This window comes from Ictidomys tridecemlineatus, chromosome 13 (genome assembly GCF_052094955.1).
Source record: "Ictidomys tridecemlineatus isolate mIctTri1 chromosome 13, mIctTri1.hap1, whole genome shotgun sequence".
In the NCBI taxonomy this organism is placed as follows: Eukaryota; Metazoa; Chordata; class Mammalia; order Rodentia; family Sciuridae; genus Ictidomys; species Ictidomys tridecemlineatus.
The window spans coordinates 65,048,841-65,067,161 of NC_135489.1; positions in this window are offsets into that span (position 1 = coordinate 65,048,841).

Sequence of the window (18,321 nt, forward strand, 5' to 3'; positions counted from 1 at the left end):
CCAGTTCATAGTAATTCTAGTGTCCTCCCCACTCTTTTTTCTACCTCATGTGAGATGTCTGCTCCTTGTACCTCTCCTAGAGGGGACATGGAAAATATTTTTAATCAGTCTCAAGTTAATCTCACAGGAGTTTTTTTTTGTTTCAGTCTTGGGAACACTAATTGTATTAGCCTTAAGACCAAAAATTTGACTAACTGGGAGGACCCATTGCGGTCCAGTCGAGTCTCAGGGAGTATTCTCAGTGCTGTATTGAGCCAAGTAGTTTCAGGGAAGCAATCAGGCTCAGGGACCCCCGCAACTAGCTCTGTTTTAAACATAACTACTTTAGCTATTATCTCCGAGGTATTAATCCCAATGCTTCCTTCTTCTAATAGTACTTGTAATGCCACTCATTTCAAGGCCTCTCCTTACTGTACCCCTAATTTTGGTTTTCCCCCGACATTTACGCCTTGTCAGGATCATTCTTGGGAGAAACATCAAGTTGCTAAAGGTTTCTCCTTTTCCCCCCCTCTGAAGAGATATGTTTATAACTTTAACAACAATGCCAACTCCTCTACAGGAACAGGTTGGTCCTGGTTTCAATGGCTCATTTCCAATGAGAAGGGGGCTTCAGCCGATATTTCCGCATTGGCTCAATTACTAGGAGCCAAAAGTTGGCTGGCTAATATTTCTGGCACTACTAAGGAGAGTGAACGAGGTAATAGGCTTACATTTGTTTCGTTCAACTCTCTGTTACATTATGCCACATTGCCTCCTGCAATGGTCTGTATCCAATCCCCGTTCCTGTTCCTTTTAGCTAATCACACCTCATCGGGGATGCTGGATTGTTCTCATACTACCTGTTTCTTATCTGAGTGTTGGAATGGTTCTTGGACTGTAGCAGTAATTATGAAAATTCCAACTTTTGTCCCAATCCCAGTCACTGCGGATCCAGATAAATTTCCTATTGTAGAGCTACTTAGAGTCCGCAGAGATTTTGGAATCACGGCAGCTATAGTGACAGCCGTGGCGGCATCTGCTGCTGCAGCAGTTACGGCCGGAGTATCCATGGCCAGTCAAGTACAAACTGCTGCCACTATTAATCAAGTTGTTCAACAAACGTCCACTATACTTGAATCGCAAAATGCGATTAATCAACATATTTTGTCAGGGATTTTAGCTACCAACCAAAGAATAGATTTTCTTCAAGCTCAGGTAGAGGAATTGGCTGACCTAGTACTTTTAGGCTGCATTGACCAACGTGCACATTTATGTATAACCTCTGTCAGATTTAATGATTCCAGGAATGCTTCCCACATCATTGGTGGATATCTGGCCGGGAATTGGTCCATGGAAGCGGAAGACATGATCCAGTCTCAACTAACCCAGATAGCTGTCTTGAATAGTACCCGTGTCGATCCCGTGACTCTGGGTCAATTCACCAATTGGATATCTTCTGCTTTTTCCTTTTTTAAAGAGTGGGTGGGAGTAGGCATTTTTGGTGCACTGTGTTGTTTTGGTATGTTCCTCTGTTTGTGGTTTCTCTGTCGCCTTAAGGCTCGTAGTGCTCAAGATAAGGCTATGATCATACAAGCTCTTGCTGCTTTAGAAACTGGCAACTCGCCACAGGTCTGGCTTGAGCATCTTAAGCACTAAACTTTTGACATGGTCATTGCACCCCAAGTTATTATAACATTGCACTGGGATTGACATGTCTTTCCTTGTTATTCTCTTAGTGTCAGAAAGCCCTTGCACTCTGCCGGTCTTGCTACCATTGCACGCAGATGGGTTTCTACACTAGTGCCTTTGACATGGTCGTTGCACCCCAAGTTATTATAACATTGCACTGGGTACGACATGTCCTTCTTTTGTCTTTCTCTTAGTGCTGGAAAGCCCTTGCACTCTGCGGGTCTTGTTGCCATTGCACGCAGAAGGGTTTCCACACTGGTCTTTATCTATCACTTTAAAGTCCATGCCTTTCTTTCAGGGTGCTGCCAACTTGTTTGTAGTTGTACTTCTGCATGGCCACAGTTCAACCTCAGCTATTCCCTCTTACTCACCATCATCACGATACAGGATGCGAGGCAAGGCACTGCACTTGAGTGATCCATTGAGAAGAGGGACCTCAAGGGGAGCATGTCCTATTGCATGCGGGTTTGACATGTCTCCGCCCCGCCCCACGAAAAAAGGCGTCCGCTGATATGGTGTCAGGTCTGGGGAAGGCGCCCCCTGGGGCTGGCCCATGCTATGCAGCCACTTTTGCACAGTGGGATAGGACCTCTAATCTCGCCTGTATTGTCTTAGTGAAACAAAAAGGGGGAGCTGTGGTGAGCCGTTCCTGCGGACTGTGGTCGCCATTACATGATGGCGCTGGCTCCGTTGTGGTCTGTGAAGGACAACTCCATATCAAAGAGAGTTGGCGTGTTCCCAGCTCCTTATCAGAGAAAGTTGGCGTGTCATTTTCTAGCACCCTGTGAGAAGGGTACACGTGGCAGCTTTGCATTGGGGTTCGAGGTGCTTTATTAAGGCTGGGAGGGGCATCCAATTATTATTCCGGGTAGTAGAAGAATCATTAGAAGAATATCAAGGGCCTGAATAAACTGCTGAAAGAAGATTCCTGAGTCGCGTCTTCCTTGCGGGCAAGGGGGGTCGCGACAAGTGGTGCCGAGACCCGGGAGAAAAGAAACAAAGAAACACCCAGGAACCAGAACTTTCAGCAGTCAGGGAGGCGCGCCGGTAAGTCCCAGGTAAGGTGGGACCCGCTGTTAAAAAGCGGAGGCTCCTCTATACATAAAGAGGGAGCGTTAAAAGGTACCTACTCCTCTGTAAAAAGAGAGGGCGTTACATCTCATAGCAATTGCACTCTGTATTTTCGTTTTTGTTTTCTGTGTATGTTCGTTTTGTTTTGTGTACTTTCACTTTCGATTTCTGTGTTTTCTTGTGTTGCTTTATGGGTGCTGTGACTTCAAGTCCACTCCTTCTAGCCCTCGATGGCCTTTTACGTTCCAAGGGACTGGAGGTGAAACGCAGTACCTTAGAGAAATTTTTACAGAGGGTAGATACAGCTGCACCGTGGTTTGCATTTTCAGGCAGCCTCACTACACCCAGCTGGGATAAATTAGGCAAAGACCTTGACTTTGCTCGTGAGCAGGGCATGCTAGAGGGCGGGGTGATACCCCTCTGGAAGATGGTCCGTAGTTGCCTTACGGATGGCAGATGCCAAGAAGCGCTTGTTAAAGAGCAGGAGGTTTTAGAACAATTACATGAGGAAAAATCAGAAACAACAGAGAGTGAAGTGTCTCAGGAAGAGGGGAGTGTGCGGGGCGTGGAGAACGGGAGGAGACTGTATCCAGATCTCAGTGTGCTGCGCACGCCCCCATGCGAAAGTGGGTCAGAGGTAGAAGATAATGAAGAGGAGGAGCTGGAGACGCTGTCTCGGCAGCTAGGGAGTTTAGGTACAGGGAAGAGAGATAAGCAAGGGCTCAAGAACAGACAGCCTCCCGATCCGCCTCCGTATGGCGGGGGTGTTTCAGGACGAAGTTTCCACGCCCAAACAAAGAGGGCTGCCGCTGCTTTCCTCTGTTCCTCAGGGCTGGCATATCATTGCTATTGACATTAAAGACTGTTTCTTTTCTATTCCTTTGCATCCTAAAGACTCACAGCGTTTTGCCTTCACCCTTCCCTCGTGTAATCACGAGGAACCAGATCAAAGGTTTGAGTGGGTCGTTTTACCACAGGGAATGTCTAACAGTCCTACGATTTGCCAGATGTATGTAGGGAAGGCACTCGCACCTCTCAGACAACAATATCCTTCCATTAAGATTATTCATTATATGGATGATGTATTATTGGCAGCCAAATTACAACAGTCAGTTTATGAGGCCTATAAAGACTTGGTGAAGTTGTTAGCTCAGTATGGATTACATATTGCACCTGAGAAGGTTCAAACAGGGGATTCTATTCAGTATTTGGGAGCGACGATTGGATATGACATATTAAAACCACAAAAAGTTACTATAAGAACTCAAGATCTCCAAACTTTAAATGATTTTCAAAAACTGTTGGGAGATATTAATTGGATAAGAGGTTATTTACATATTCCTAATATCGTGCTCCAGCCTTTGTATGCTATTCTTAAGGGTGATCCAGATCTTACTTCCCCTCGTACCCTCACTAAAGAGGCCAGAGCGGCCCTTATAAAAGTAGAAGAAGCTATACAACATGCCACTCTATGCAGGCTCCAGAGTGATAAACCTTTCCAGTTATGTGTGCTTGCCACTATGCGGCAGCCTACTGGAGTACTGTGGCAAGATGGGCCTTTACTATGGATCCACCCACATGTATCCCCAGGAAAATCTTTAGAATACTATCCTGATGCTGTTGCAGCGTTAGCACTTAGAGGGATTCAACAGAGCATTCAATTTTTTGGACAAGCACCTTCTTCTCTTATCATACCCTATTCTAAAGTTCAACTTAATGTTTTGTGTGCTACTCTGGACAACTGGGCCATTCTATGTTGCTCGTTTCAGGGGGATATTGATAATCATTAACCTTCTCATCCATTACTCCATTTTGTTAAAGAGCATCCTATCATTTTCCCTAAAGTAACTTCACCCACTCCAATTCCAGGGGCTGTTAATATTTTTACTGATGGCTCTAAGTCTGGAATGGGAGCTTATGTGATTAATGACTCTCCCCCTGTCCAGCATCAATTTGCTCCTGGAAATCCACAATGGGTAGAACTGCAAATTGTCATTGAAGTTTTTAAACAGTGTTCTTTTCCTTTCAATCTCATTTCGGACTCCATCTATGTGGTGCAGGCGCTCAAAATTCTGGAGGCTGTAGGAGCTATTAGTGACACCCATGCTGTGTCTGCTTACTTTAATCAGCTTCAACAGCTTATCCGTAGCCGTACTGCCCCTTTCTATCCAATGCACATTCGGGCTCACACCTCTCTTCCTGGCCCGTTATCACAGGGTAATGCCTGTGCTGACTCGGCAACTAGAAGCCAGTTGGTATGCTTGGCCTCCTCCTTAGAAGAAGCTAAATTGTTTCACCACAACTTTCATGTCAATGCTATGACGCTGCGTAGACGTTTTTCCATCTCCAGAGCAGATGCTCGTCAGATAATATTACAATGTCCCCATTGTGTCACATTTCTTCATCCTCCTACTTATGGTGTAAACCCACGAGGATTGAAGCCATTGGTCGTCTGGCAAATGGACGTAACTCACGTGCCTGACTTTGGTAACCTCAAATATGTACATGTTTCTATTGACACATACTCTGGAATTATTCATGCTTCTGCTTTATCGGGAGAAAAGGCACGTAATGTTATTACTCATTGCTTAGAGGCATGGGCAGCATGGGGTGCACCTGCATCCCTTAAGACTGATAATGGACCTGCTTATACTGGCAGACAGTTTACATCTTTTTGTTCTACTATGGGAGTACAACTTGCTCATGGGTTGCCTTACAATCCTCAAGGGCAAGGCATTGTTGAACGTGCCCACCACACCTTAAAAGAAACCTTAGAAAAACAAAAAGGGGGAATAGGAGTTGACCACACTCCTAAAGAACGCCTGTCTTTAGCTCTTTTTACCATTAATTTTTTGAATTTGGATATTCATGGCCGCTCTGCGGCCGATAGACATGTGTCCCCTCAGCCCTCTGTGACTTGCTATGTTAAGTGGAAGGATGTTCTTACGGGCCAATGGAACGGCCCTGACCCCATGCTGACATGGGCACGAGGATCTGTATGTGTTTTTCCCCAGGATCGCACGGAGCCGCTGTGGATCCCTGAACGCCTGACAAGAAGAGTCTCGAGATCTACTAACCAGCAGCAGGAGGTGCCACAACAGCCCCATGATGAGGAGCTTCATTCTGATGAGTGCTCTGGCTCTGATGCTGGTGCCAACGGTACAGATGGCACCAATGCAGTGGTGGGCAGTGGCACGGGCATGGCCAATGCCAATGCCAGTTCATAGTAATTCTAGTGTCCTCCCCACTCTTTTTTCTACCTCATGTGAGATGTCTGCTCCTTGTACCTCTCCTAGAGGGGACATGGAAAATATTTTTAATCAGTCTCAAGTTAATCTCACAGGAGTTTTTTGTTTCAGTCTTGGGAACACTAATTGTATTAGCCTTAAGACCAAAAATTTGACTAACTGGGAGGACCCATTGCGGTCCAGTCGAGTCTCAGGGAGTATTCTCAGTGCTGTATTGAGCCAAGTAGTTTCAGGGAAGCAATCAGGCTCAGGGACCCCCGCAACTAGCTCTGTTTTAAACATAACTACTTTAGCTATTATCTCCGAGGTATTAATCCCAATGCCTCCTTCTTCTAATAGTACTTGCTATGCCACTCATTTCAAGGCCTCTCCTTACTGTACCCCTAATTTTGGTTTTCCCCCAACATTTACGCCTTGTCAGGATCATTCTTGGGAGAAACATCAAGTTGCTAAAGGTTTCTCCTTTCCCCCCCCCTCTTAAGAGATATGTTTATAACTTTAACAACAATGCCAACTCCTCTACAGGAACAGGTTGGTCCTGGTTTCAATGGCTAATTTCCAATGAGAAGGGGGCTTCAGCCGATATTTCCGCATTGGCTCAATTACTAGGAGCCAAAAGTTGGCTGGCTAATGTTTCTGGCACTACTAAGGAGAGTGAACGAGGTAATAGGCTTACATCTGTTTCGTTCAACTCTCTGTTACATTATGCCACATTGCCTCCTGCAATGGTCTGTATCCAATCCCCGTTCCTGTTCCTTTTAGCTAATCACACCTCATCGGGGATGCTGGATTGTTCTCATACTACCTGTTTCTTATCTGAGTGTTGGAATGGTTCTTGGACTGTAACAGTAATTATGAAAATTCCAACTTTTGTCCCAATACCAGTCACTGCGGATCCAGATAAATTTCCTATTGCAGAGCTACTTAGAGTCCGCAGAGATTTTGGAATCACAGCAGCTATAGTGACAGCCGTGGCGGCATCTGCTGCTGCAGCAGTTACGGCCGGAGTATCCATGGCCAGTCAAGTACAAACTGCTGCCACTATTAATCAAGTTGTTCAACAAACGTCCACTATACTTGAATCGCAAAATGCGATTAATCAACATATTTTGTCAGGGATTTTAGCTACCAACCAAAGAATAGATTTTCTTCAAGCTCAGGTAGAGGAATTGGCTGACCTAGTACTTTTAGGCTGCATTGACCAACGTGCACATTTATGTATAACCTCTGTCAGATTTAATGATTCCAGGAATGCTTCCCACATCATTGGTGGATATTTGGCCGGGAATTGGTCCATGGAAGCGGAAGACATGATCCAGTCTCAACTAACCCAGATAGCTGTCTTGAATAGTACCCGTGTCGATCCCGTGACTCTGGGTCAATTCACCAATTGGATATCTTCTGCTTTTTCCTTTTTTAAGGAATGGGTGGGAGTAGGCTTTTTTGGTGCTCTGTGTCGTTTTGGTATGTTCCTCTGTTTGTGGTTTCTCTGTCGCCTTAAAGCTCGTAGTGCTCAAGATAAGGCTATGATCATACAAGCTCTTGCTGCTTTAGAAACTGGCAACTCACCTCATGTCTGGCTTGCGCATCTTAAGCAGTAGATCTTTGACATGGTCATTGCACCCCAAGTTATTATAACATTGCACTGGGATTGACATGTCTTTCCTCGTTATTCTCTTAGTGTCAGAAAGCCCTTGCACTCTGCCGGTCTTGCTACCATTGCACGCAGATGGGTTTCTACACTAGTGCCTTTGACATGGTCGTTGCACCCCAAGTTATTATAACATTGCACTGGGTACGACATGTCCTTCTTTTGTCTTTCTCTTAGTGCTGGAAAGCCCTTGCACTCTGCGGGTCTTGTTGCCATTGCACGCAGAAGGGTTTCCACACTGGTCTTTATCTATCACTTTAAAGTCCGTGCCTTTCTTTCAGGGTGCTGCCAACTTGTTTGTAGTTGTACTTCTAGACAGCCACAGTTCAACCTCAGCTATTCCCTCTTACTCACCATCGTCACGATACAGGATGCGAGGCAAGGCACTGCACTTGAGTGATCCATTGAGAAGAGGGACCTCAAGGGGAGCATGTCCTATTGCATGCGGGTTTGACGTGTCTCCGCCCCGCCCCACGAAAAAAGGCGTCCGCTGATATGGTGTCAGGTCTGGGGAAGGCGCCCCCTGGGGCTGGCCCATACTATGCAGCCACTTTTGCACAGTGGGATAGGACCTCTACTCTCGCCTTTATTGTCTTAGTGAAACAAAAAGGGGGAGCTGTGTTGAGCCGTTCCTGCGGACTGTGGTCGCCATTACATGATGGCGCTGGCTCCGTTGTGGTCTGTGAAGGACAACTCCATATCAAAGAGAGTTGGCGTGTTCCCAGCTCCTTATCAGAGAAAGTTGGCGTGTCATTTTCTAGCACCCTGTGAGAAGGGTACACGTGGCAGCTTTGCATTGGGGTTCGAGGTGCTTTATTAAGGCTGGGAGGGGCATCCAATTATTATTCCGGGTAGTAGAAGAATCATTAGAAGAATATCAAGGGCCTGAATAAACTGCTGAAAGAAGATTCCTGAGTCGTGTCTTCCTTGCGGGCAAGGGGGGTCGCGACACTTATGGACCAAGGGAGGGTAGAGAGTGGAAGTTCATTGGATTAGACAAAGGGGAATGAAAGAAATGGAGAAGGATGGAAAGAGGAAACACAACTGTGTATGAATCAGACGTAACTTTCCTATGTTCATTTATGAATACATGACTTGTGTAACTCCACATCATGTACAACAACAAGAATAGGATCCTAATTAGAATAAGTTATACTTCATGTATGTATACTATGTCAAAATACACTCCAGAGTCATATATATCGAAACACAAAAACATAAAATAGATTCATTTCACTCATTTTTTAACATTTAAAAATGTGATTTACTAAAATATTTAAAATTGCATATGGAATGTGAGCTACATTGTCATTGGGCAGCACTGTGCTAGAGCACTCACAGACCCTTCCACAAGATACTGGTGTTATGTGTAACCTTGCAAGCATGTATTATGATGAAAGCATCTAAATAGATGTGTGATTTTGGAGAAGACACATAACTTTTGGGGACTGTATTTATTTATCTTAAAAGGACTGCATAAGATGATTCAAAAAGTTCTTTCTAATTATCCTGTATTTAATGACTTCATAATTTTCCTATTTCTAAGTCCAGGAATACATTTCATTGATAGTTCATTTTAGTTTCATAAATATTTCTAGAGCATCCATCACATTCCAGGTCCTGTCATAAGGTAATTTTACATCTAAATATCCCCTACTGTATTTAGCACTACTTTTTATTCTTGGCAACTCTTTGAGAAATATCTATGGAATAAATGCACATGTTATTATTCTGCTCTATACTAAATGTTAACGAAAAAGGAAAATTTTCATACAGGTGCATTCATGCATGTATATATACACATATATACTTCAAGCTAGCTATGAATGAAATAATAAAAAATGAAAGATGGAGTTGAGCTTTTTTAGCAGAAACTCAAGTGCCTGAATGGTCTGTCAACCCTGCAGCTAAAAATGCTTTGCTTCTTCTTAACAATGGAAAATGCTGTGTGATTCTGAAGTAAAGAACACTCCAATTTTAGCTGCCTTTGTCCTGTGAGGTTTGCCCAGGTCAATAATTAGCAACACAGCTTCTGGGATCCAGAGAAGGAAGAGGATGATGAACAAGTGCAAATTAGCTACCTTTAAAGAGCAATAGCATAAAGCAAGAGAGCACTTGAGACTTTCCTCTGAAAGGCATTCAGAATGGGCAGGCCAAGAAATGATAAATTGAAAATTAATAAACTAGAACCTGGCTGTGGGCGATTACTTAATGGAGTTCACTGTTAATGTAACACATTTTCACCTTCTACTTTAGCAAGGACTTCTCTAATTATTCTAAATGCTTCTTTTAAAATGCTTTTCTTCAATTTTACTAGGATTCTTGAATTTCTTTTTAACTTTCTTTCCAGATTGTGTTAGAAAGAAATGAGGAAACAGTCTATACTGGAAAGAATGCTGACCCCAAAGTCAGGAAATCTGATGTGTCTTCTTAGAATTGCTACAAATTTGTGATGTCAAACTGAACAAATTGTTCTGTCTTTTTAGTCTGTTTCTAACTGAAGATAAAGCTCTACATATTCTAATGGTGGGTAATGGAATCAAAATCTAATGGTAAAACAAAAAAAAATTTGAAATGTATAAATGTTCTGCAGATGGAAAGTGTCTTATACATTAGAGAAACCTCTTATGAGCTAAAATCTGGGGAAGACTATTAAGAAACAAAAATATTACATTTGTTTTAGCCTTCATATAGGTCATACTTCATTGTGGATTCAAAGCTGAAAATCAGGCACATATAGCAAAGATGAAAATTACATGCAAATATTTTCATGGAGTCATTTGCAAGGGAAATGACTCCCTTAGTAAAAAGCATGGACATGTACTTAAAAGTATATGGTGCAGTGGCTAATCATACAAACTGTGGAGAAAGACTAGTAGAATTTGAGGTCTGTCCTGCCATTTACTACTTGTATGGGTTATGGCATGTCACTGAAGCTCTATACAGTTCAGTTTTCACAGCTGTGAAATTGAAGCATATATGTGCTGTGAGGAGCAAATGACAACATACATAACACCACACTGCTGCTAGCACATCATAGATTTTATAAAAATGCAGCTGTTATTTGGGAGTGCCATCTGTGATGCTTTAGATTCTATGCTGAGTTCCTAGCTAGTATTTATTTTACCTTGTTTGAAAAATAGAGTGGATTTCCCAGATACATGTCAAATGTTGGAAATATCGGGCTGGGGATGTGGCTCAAGCAGTAGCGTGCTCACCTGGCATGCATGTGGCCCAGGTTCCATCCTCAGCACCGCATACAAACAAAAGATGTTGTGTCTGCCGATAACTAAAAAAAATAAATATTAAAATTCTCTCTCTCTCTCTCTCTCTCTCTCTCTCTCTCTCTCTCTCTCTCTCTCTCAAAAAAAAAAAAACAATGTTGGAAATATCACAGTACATGCTGGGAGAACAAAGAAAAGCAATGTCTACAGAGTTCACAAAAGGATAATTTAGATGAGCCACTGCAGCATTTGAACTTTAGTTTTCAGGGGACTGAAATATGAAATAGATGGTGAAACAAAGTCCACTCTTATGGGAACTGGGTACATGTGCTACTCTCTTTGTTTCTAAACTTTCCTCAGGTATTGAAATAATAACTAAAAGTGCCTTGCATTTGCATTGTGTTTTTAAAAATTACTTTCACATCCATTACTTCATTAGAAGTTCAGCATCATTAAAGGTAGACAATGGACTGACTTGCACCCTCACAAATCTCTTTGAAGAATCAAGTAAGTAGAATATTTGTACTTGAGAAATAGAGGTGAACTCATTGCCAAATATTTTTCTGGCAGATCATAAGCCTGAGCTTTTCATTTCAGCCAACCGCAGATTTGGAAGGGACCAGAGGAACAGCTCTTCTACTCTGCAGACCCTGACACTCCTCTGTGGTGGTGGGCACCATGCCTTCCATGCACAGTCCTTGGTCAGTAAATGGTTACTGATGGCATGCTCCTTGACAAAAGGCCATGTTAGATGTTTCACTAAGGAATTTAAAAGAGTGAGATAGAAAAAGAGACTAACTAGTTGGGGGCTTCCTCCAGATTTTCCCATAGGCCATGCCCCACTGCATCATCCCATTTGATGGGTTCAAAGGTGATTTTCCATGAGACTACACTTGCTGTAAAGGAAGGTCTTGAGCTGGTTCTTATCTAGGCGGACTCATGTTACATCAGCATTGTTGATTCAGAGCCACAACTCAGGCACAGATGGGAATTCTCTGCACATATTTTCACTGAGTCATTTGCTAGGAGACCCCTTCCCCCAGCAAAAAGAAGTAGGGACATGTGGACATGTACTCTGTAATGTGACCCTGGTTAATTCTAATCAGAACTCTTACTCCTAGAAGAAACTGTTCTTAGAAATTACATTGTCTAATCCCATTGATCTCTCTTATCTAAATACTTTTTGAAGTCTTTGAGTATTTTAAAGCAATGGAATAACTAAACAAATGTTCATCTCTATACAATAAGCATAATATCTGGATGTCAAAATTTGAATTATCATTCTGTAGCCGTCCCCCCTCCCCCGCCATTGTGAATTAGTATCTGTGTATCCAAGAAATCATTTGGCCTTTGGTTTTACCAGCAAAAATGTCATAATTTCATTCATCTTTAAAGCCCACTAATATTCCATTATGTATAGATACCACATTTTCTTTAACTACTAATCTTTTGAAGGACACCTAAGTTGACTCCTTAGTTTAGCTATTATGAGTTGAGCTGCTATAAACATTGATGTGGCTGTGTCACTGTAGTGTGCTGATTTTAAGTCTTTTGGATATAAACTGAGGAGTGGTATAGCTGGGTCAAATGGTGGTTCCATTTTGAGGGTAGGATGGATAGTAGAATGAATCTGACATTATTATCCTGTGTGCATATATAGAGTAATAATATGTGTGTGATTCTTCATCATAAACTAGCAGAAGAATGAGAAGTTATACTCCATTTATGTATGATGTGTCAAAATGCATTCTACTGTCATGTATAACGAATCAGAACAAATAAAAAAAAGTTGCATTCTAAAATTTGAATTATCTTGATAATACTTTACATATCAAAATTTAGCCCATCTGAACTCTTGGACAAAACAAGATGAGTTTAAAAATTAAAATTTATGTTATTTTGTTCCTTTTACCTATAATTGGGACTTAAAAATATGAAAGAATATTTAAAAAAAAACAAAGGCAGGTCTTCCTTCTGTACTTTTTTATCATATAGATCAGTTTCTTTAGAGTAGGCATGCAAGAGTATTTATGTAATAAATGAATATCCTACAAGGTACAGTCTCTCTAATGATACTCATATTTTTATTTATCTATGGATATAACAATCTCAAACACATTAAGGGAAACTGACCACTATTAGCAACACAAAAAGGAACATTAATGCTAACTTATAATTGTGCAAACTCAAAGTAATCCACAATTTAATTACAAAGCATTATTAAATGAGTCAAAGCCATTCTATAAATAAATTTAAAAATGCAGTGCTTTTCTAAAGCTTGTTGCTATCATGTGTAAAAACTGGGAAAAAGATGAAATCCTATTTTTAAAATTCTTCACATTAATTAATGAACATATAAACAATTCATGCCAGCACCTCAGTCAAGTATTGCTCTTGGGGAACTGGGGCACATTTCAGTAACAAGAGTTAAAAGTAGGAAGCACTGTGTTGATATGGAAAACTTATTCTAAATTCTATTTCTCCAGAGAATAGTATTTAAGCAGAACCTGAAACAGAAGTGAACTTTGAAGCCAACTTTCCCTTGTAAGGTAAATATAATCCTTTCAGTATTGTGAGATGGTTTGGATCCTGCTACCAAATTGTTCCCAGGCAACCTGCTCTTCCGAGCATTGTCCTCACCTCCTTCCATACCATCCTCTACTGCAAAGGGAAGGACAGGTATCTTAATGCTCTCCCACTTCACAGCTGCCCCGAATTCATTCTAAACAAGGAATCTAATCTCAGAACTCACAATCCTGTGTATCCAAAGCAGTATTTCACCTTTCCCTGAGGTTTTTGCTTTGGAGGTGGGGGGTCTCAACTTCTGTGTAAAACACCCCACAACAACAACAAAAACATTTTTTTTTCTTTTCCAAGAGAAGTCTTAAGCATTAGACATCAGGAAGATAGTATCCTTAGTTTGTTTAGTTTTGAGATAAAGGCCTTTCTCTGACACTGAAATTACATGTGCAGGCTAAACCTAACAATTTAGTTATATTATCATAGCAACTAAAAGGCACTGTGCCACTCATTTGTTGTTTTTGTTTTTGGCTCCATCAATGACATCCTTGCTACCTTTTTAGTGTCTTTGTATCTGACATACATTTCTGTTTAGAGATGGATGTCTCTAACCTGAAGACAAGTCTTCCATGGTGAAAACACAGTCCAAAACACACTCATCATTTTCTTCTACCAACTCCCTGTCCTTCCAGATGGCTGCAACCCAGTGGAGAGCTATCTATCACTGGACCTTCCGTCTCCTCACCCCATTACAATACTGCAAATTTCAACTATGTGACATCTACACAATGTTTTTAGAAACTACCTTTTTTTTCTATTTTAACTTCTATGAATTTAGTTTATGATCTCATTATTTTTTTTCTCTTTTGTAATACTGGGAATTGAACCCAGGGGTACTCTACTAGTGAGCTACATTTCCAGCCATTTTTATTTTATTTTGAGACATTGTCTCATTAAATTGCCCAGGCTGGCCTTGAACTTGTGGTCCACCTGCTTGGGTCTCCAAAGTTTCTTGGATCAGACATGTGCAATGTGCCAGCATGATCTCATTACTTTAACAAATAATAATAACAATTGTTCATTGTATTACTTTACTAGTGTTGCCATAACAAAATACTAAAGACTGGAAGGCTCAAATAACAGAAATGCATTTCCTCACAGTCCTGGAAGCTAGAAGTCTGAGATTAAGGTGCCAGTAGGGTTGATTTCTTCCTGAGTCTTTCCTTTTTTACTCAACACGTGGCCAACTTCTCCTTTTGTTCTTATATGGTTATACGTGTGTGTGGGAAGGGGGTGGTGGTTCTAATCTCCTTTTATTAAAAGTCACCAGTCATATTGGATTAGAGCCTATTCAATGACTTCATTTTATCTTAATCATCTGTATAAAGACTCCCATGTTCAAATACAGTTTGAGGAATTGGTACTGGGACTTCAACATATGAAATTTGTTGGTACATAACTCAGTTCACAACACTCATGTTTTCTCTATAGCATGTTTTCAACTCAGAATACCTTTTTTTTCCAGAAAATTTTGATAATTTGTAAAAATACCATTCCACAGTCACAGATACATCCTTAAAGTATGTCACTTCAGAATCCACAGCATGATTGTTCCATGTTAAAGTCCTGCTTCCAGGTCCTCTGATTTGATTAGAATGACTGGAAAGTCAAATAATTACTTTCTCATTTTTTCACATTAGAGACAGCCATGTGGCCTGGTTCTGGCCAGTGTCTGCAAGATGAAGCCTTCTATGGTGTTAGGGGTATGTATTTTGGATACATAGAAACAGTTAGAGCCTCCCCTACTCTTTTTCCCCTTCCACCTTCCCTCTCCCTGCATGATGTCTCAGCTGGGTTGCCATTTATCATCATGAGGAAAAGACCAAAAAAACTTCATAGATGCTAGCCCTCCACAAATGTTGATGGCATCCTACAATGCCTGAAACACCTCCAGTGGCCACCCACTTGGAATTAATCTCCATTTGTTCAAGCAAATGTAAATTTGGTTTACTTGTTACTTACAGTTGAGAGCATTTAAAACAGAAATAGAAAGCATATCAGCTGACAATTTTGAGTTTTCCACAAAAAAGAAACTCTGTGGCCATCAAACATCTTCCCAAATCAAAATTCAGTTATGAATTCACAAATCCACTTCCTGAGGTCAAAAGACGGCAAAGTAGAAAGAGCTGGCTGTTTTCACATAGATAAATCACCACAAGGGGATCTATGTAATGCCCATTCTTTATGGTTGAACGGCAGTATTTTTCTTTTACCCCAGGTATTAACTGTTTTATGTGCATTTAAAAAGGAGGAAAGCTACATTGCAAACAAGAATGAAAGGAGGGACTTTGTGATAGCCTTCACTTACATCTTCTTATAATCTGCTTCATATGGATGAAGCATAGAATGACAAAGAATGTGGAGGTCCAGCTGCTTTTTTTCTTTTCATTTGACCCTCCCTGGGCAAAAAAAAAAAAAAACTAGTAAATGTGATCCATACTTGACAGTAATCCCATTCATTTCCTACAGAAACTCAGGAAGCTTGGGCTGCCTCTCTTCATCTCATTATCAGAGCAATTAAAATCAGCTGTTGCAATGCTGCTTTTAGGTTTTAGATTCTGTAATTTGCGTAGCCCAAGGCATGATTCATTTTTATGAAGAGATTTTGATTCCAGTCCTGCTGAGTTTTTAAAGAGTTTTAATTAAACACTCTTTGAGGAGTTTTTCCTTGATCTGCTGGATTCAAGATTCTTTAGTAAATAACCTCCTAGGATTATTTTGGGTGGGGATAATTTATCTTTAATTTTAATGCCCTAATTTAATTTTAATGCCCTATATTATACATATACTGAAACCCCAGGAGAGTAATCTCATTAAATAAATACAAAATTGCATATAGTATTGTAAAGGTAAAATTTCTAAGCTGATTCTAAGCTGCAAAAGTCTGAGTTAAAGTGTAAAAGACTGGGCATTGTAAGGTTTCTAAATTACAAGGCCTAGGCTAAAAAGTAAAGACTAGGTATTGTTACAATTCCTCTGCTACCCCCGGAAACTGTAACTCCTATAGCTGTGAGGACAATGCTGGAACTGCCCAGTAAGTATCTCCATTGATTCCCTGTTTGTTTAATAGCTAAGGGCTCCAAGTAGCTTGGCATGTAAGCATCTAGGCTCCAAAACCCATCAGTTTAAATGTGTACCCTGCTTAGGAGGGACCAATCACCCCTGCCCAGACTGTTCCCGCCAATGAATCTACTAATCTTGTCTCAGAGTTGTTGTTCAATTTTCCCTTGCCTCATGATGATTTGTTCTGATGTATGCAAAGCCCTCCGCCTTCTCCAAAAAGTGTACTTAAGCTCTGCTTGACCTCTGCTTTGGGCTCTGGGCTGCTCTCCCTTCTTGAGTGAGCACGAAGCCCTAGCGCACTGGAATGGATCCCCTTTGCCAATTGCATGGAGCCAGTCTCTTGTGTGGTCTCTCCCTCCGACGCTCTGCTGGACCCTTACAGTATAATGAAAACAACAGATTGTTAAAATAGGTATGCAAATTCTTAAACCTGCAGGCTTTATTTATATTCATCCAAAGCTAAAAAGTCCTTACATGGGATAATATTGCTGCTTTTTTGAGTAATAGACATCCCCAATGTTTAGGGCTAAATTAAAAGGTTCCATTTTACCTACAAAGTGTACTCATAAAATGCACAAAATAATTACATTTCCGGAGGGTGCCAAATTTAAGACAGAATGATCTTTCTACAGAAGCCTAAGGGTCTTTGCAGGATTAGCAATTTGTCTTGATAGAAAGCAGTCCAAGGGAAGGAATTAGGGAAAATAAGTTGGAGGAGATGAGCTTGAGAACTTTTTATATGAAATAAACACAGAGGTCCTACGGCATTTAGAGTTTGTGATATTTGTGTGGGAAAAAACCAGTGGATCCCAATCAAACTTTGGTATCATAATTGTTTTACCAAGGTTTGCAAGGAAAACAGAATAGTATTAACATGAAGTCATAATTTGAAGCAGGTCATCTCCTCACATCCCCATTCCTGAGTAGAAAAGCATTATTAACTAATTGATTTATATATTTATCTTTCATGGAAAAGATTAACCTATCAGTCAATTACTCCTTAGTAAGAATGACAGAAATCAGCTGGTTCTTCCTGTCTCTTTCTGAGTATATCTTTCCCAGTTCTGAAACATTATTCTGTCTGCTTTTCATGTCATTAATTTTTGTTCAGCTTAAAATTTTCAGCTTGTGTATTATTTTTTTCCCAGAAGCTTTGATAGCTTGCCCACATGTTAATTAGTTCTCTTTTTCTTGGGACTCTTTCTTTTTCGTCAATGCACTTTATCTCACAATGCATTTAGTCATGGTCTGATGTGTATGTTTTCTCCCCTAAGAGAGAATATAGCAAGAACAAAGACTATTTTTTTAAGGCTCATGAGGGCAGAACCATGTCTGTTGTGTTCACTGCTGGGTCCTCGGATCCCAGCCCAGTGCTGGCATTGTAGAAGTGTTCAAGAAATATAAGCAGTAAAGATCTCAGGTTGCCTTTCTTAGCATAGAGCCTGGGAATCAGCCCTGCTATTCTTCAAACAGTAAAACACATATTTCACAGAGGAGACAAATGTGAAAATTGGAAAGCTTCCCAAACCTGAAAAAAAGAAAGATGGTAAAGAATTGCATCTATTTCATAGTATTGCTGAGGGTCATACTGGTTGTTAATAATCTTTCCCATTGAAAATACGGATTTTTTTTGTTGTTCCTACAGGTGGGCAATGCTAATCACTGCAATGGATTTGAACTCCATATACTACATTTATAATTTTAACCAAAGAACTAATCTAAAATGAATATAGATAAGTAAAACGATGAAAAGAGATATAGAGAGAAAAATAAATAGATATAGATATGTATGTGCATATACATATCTATACATATG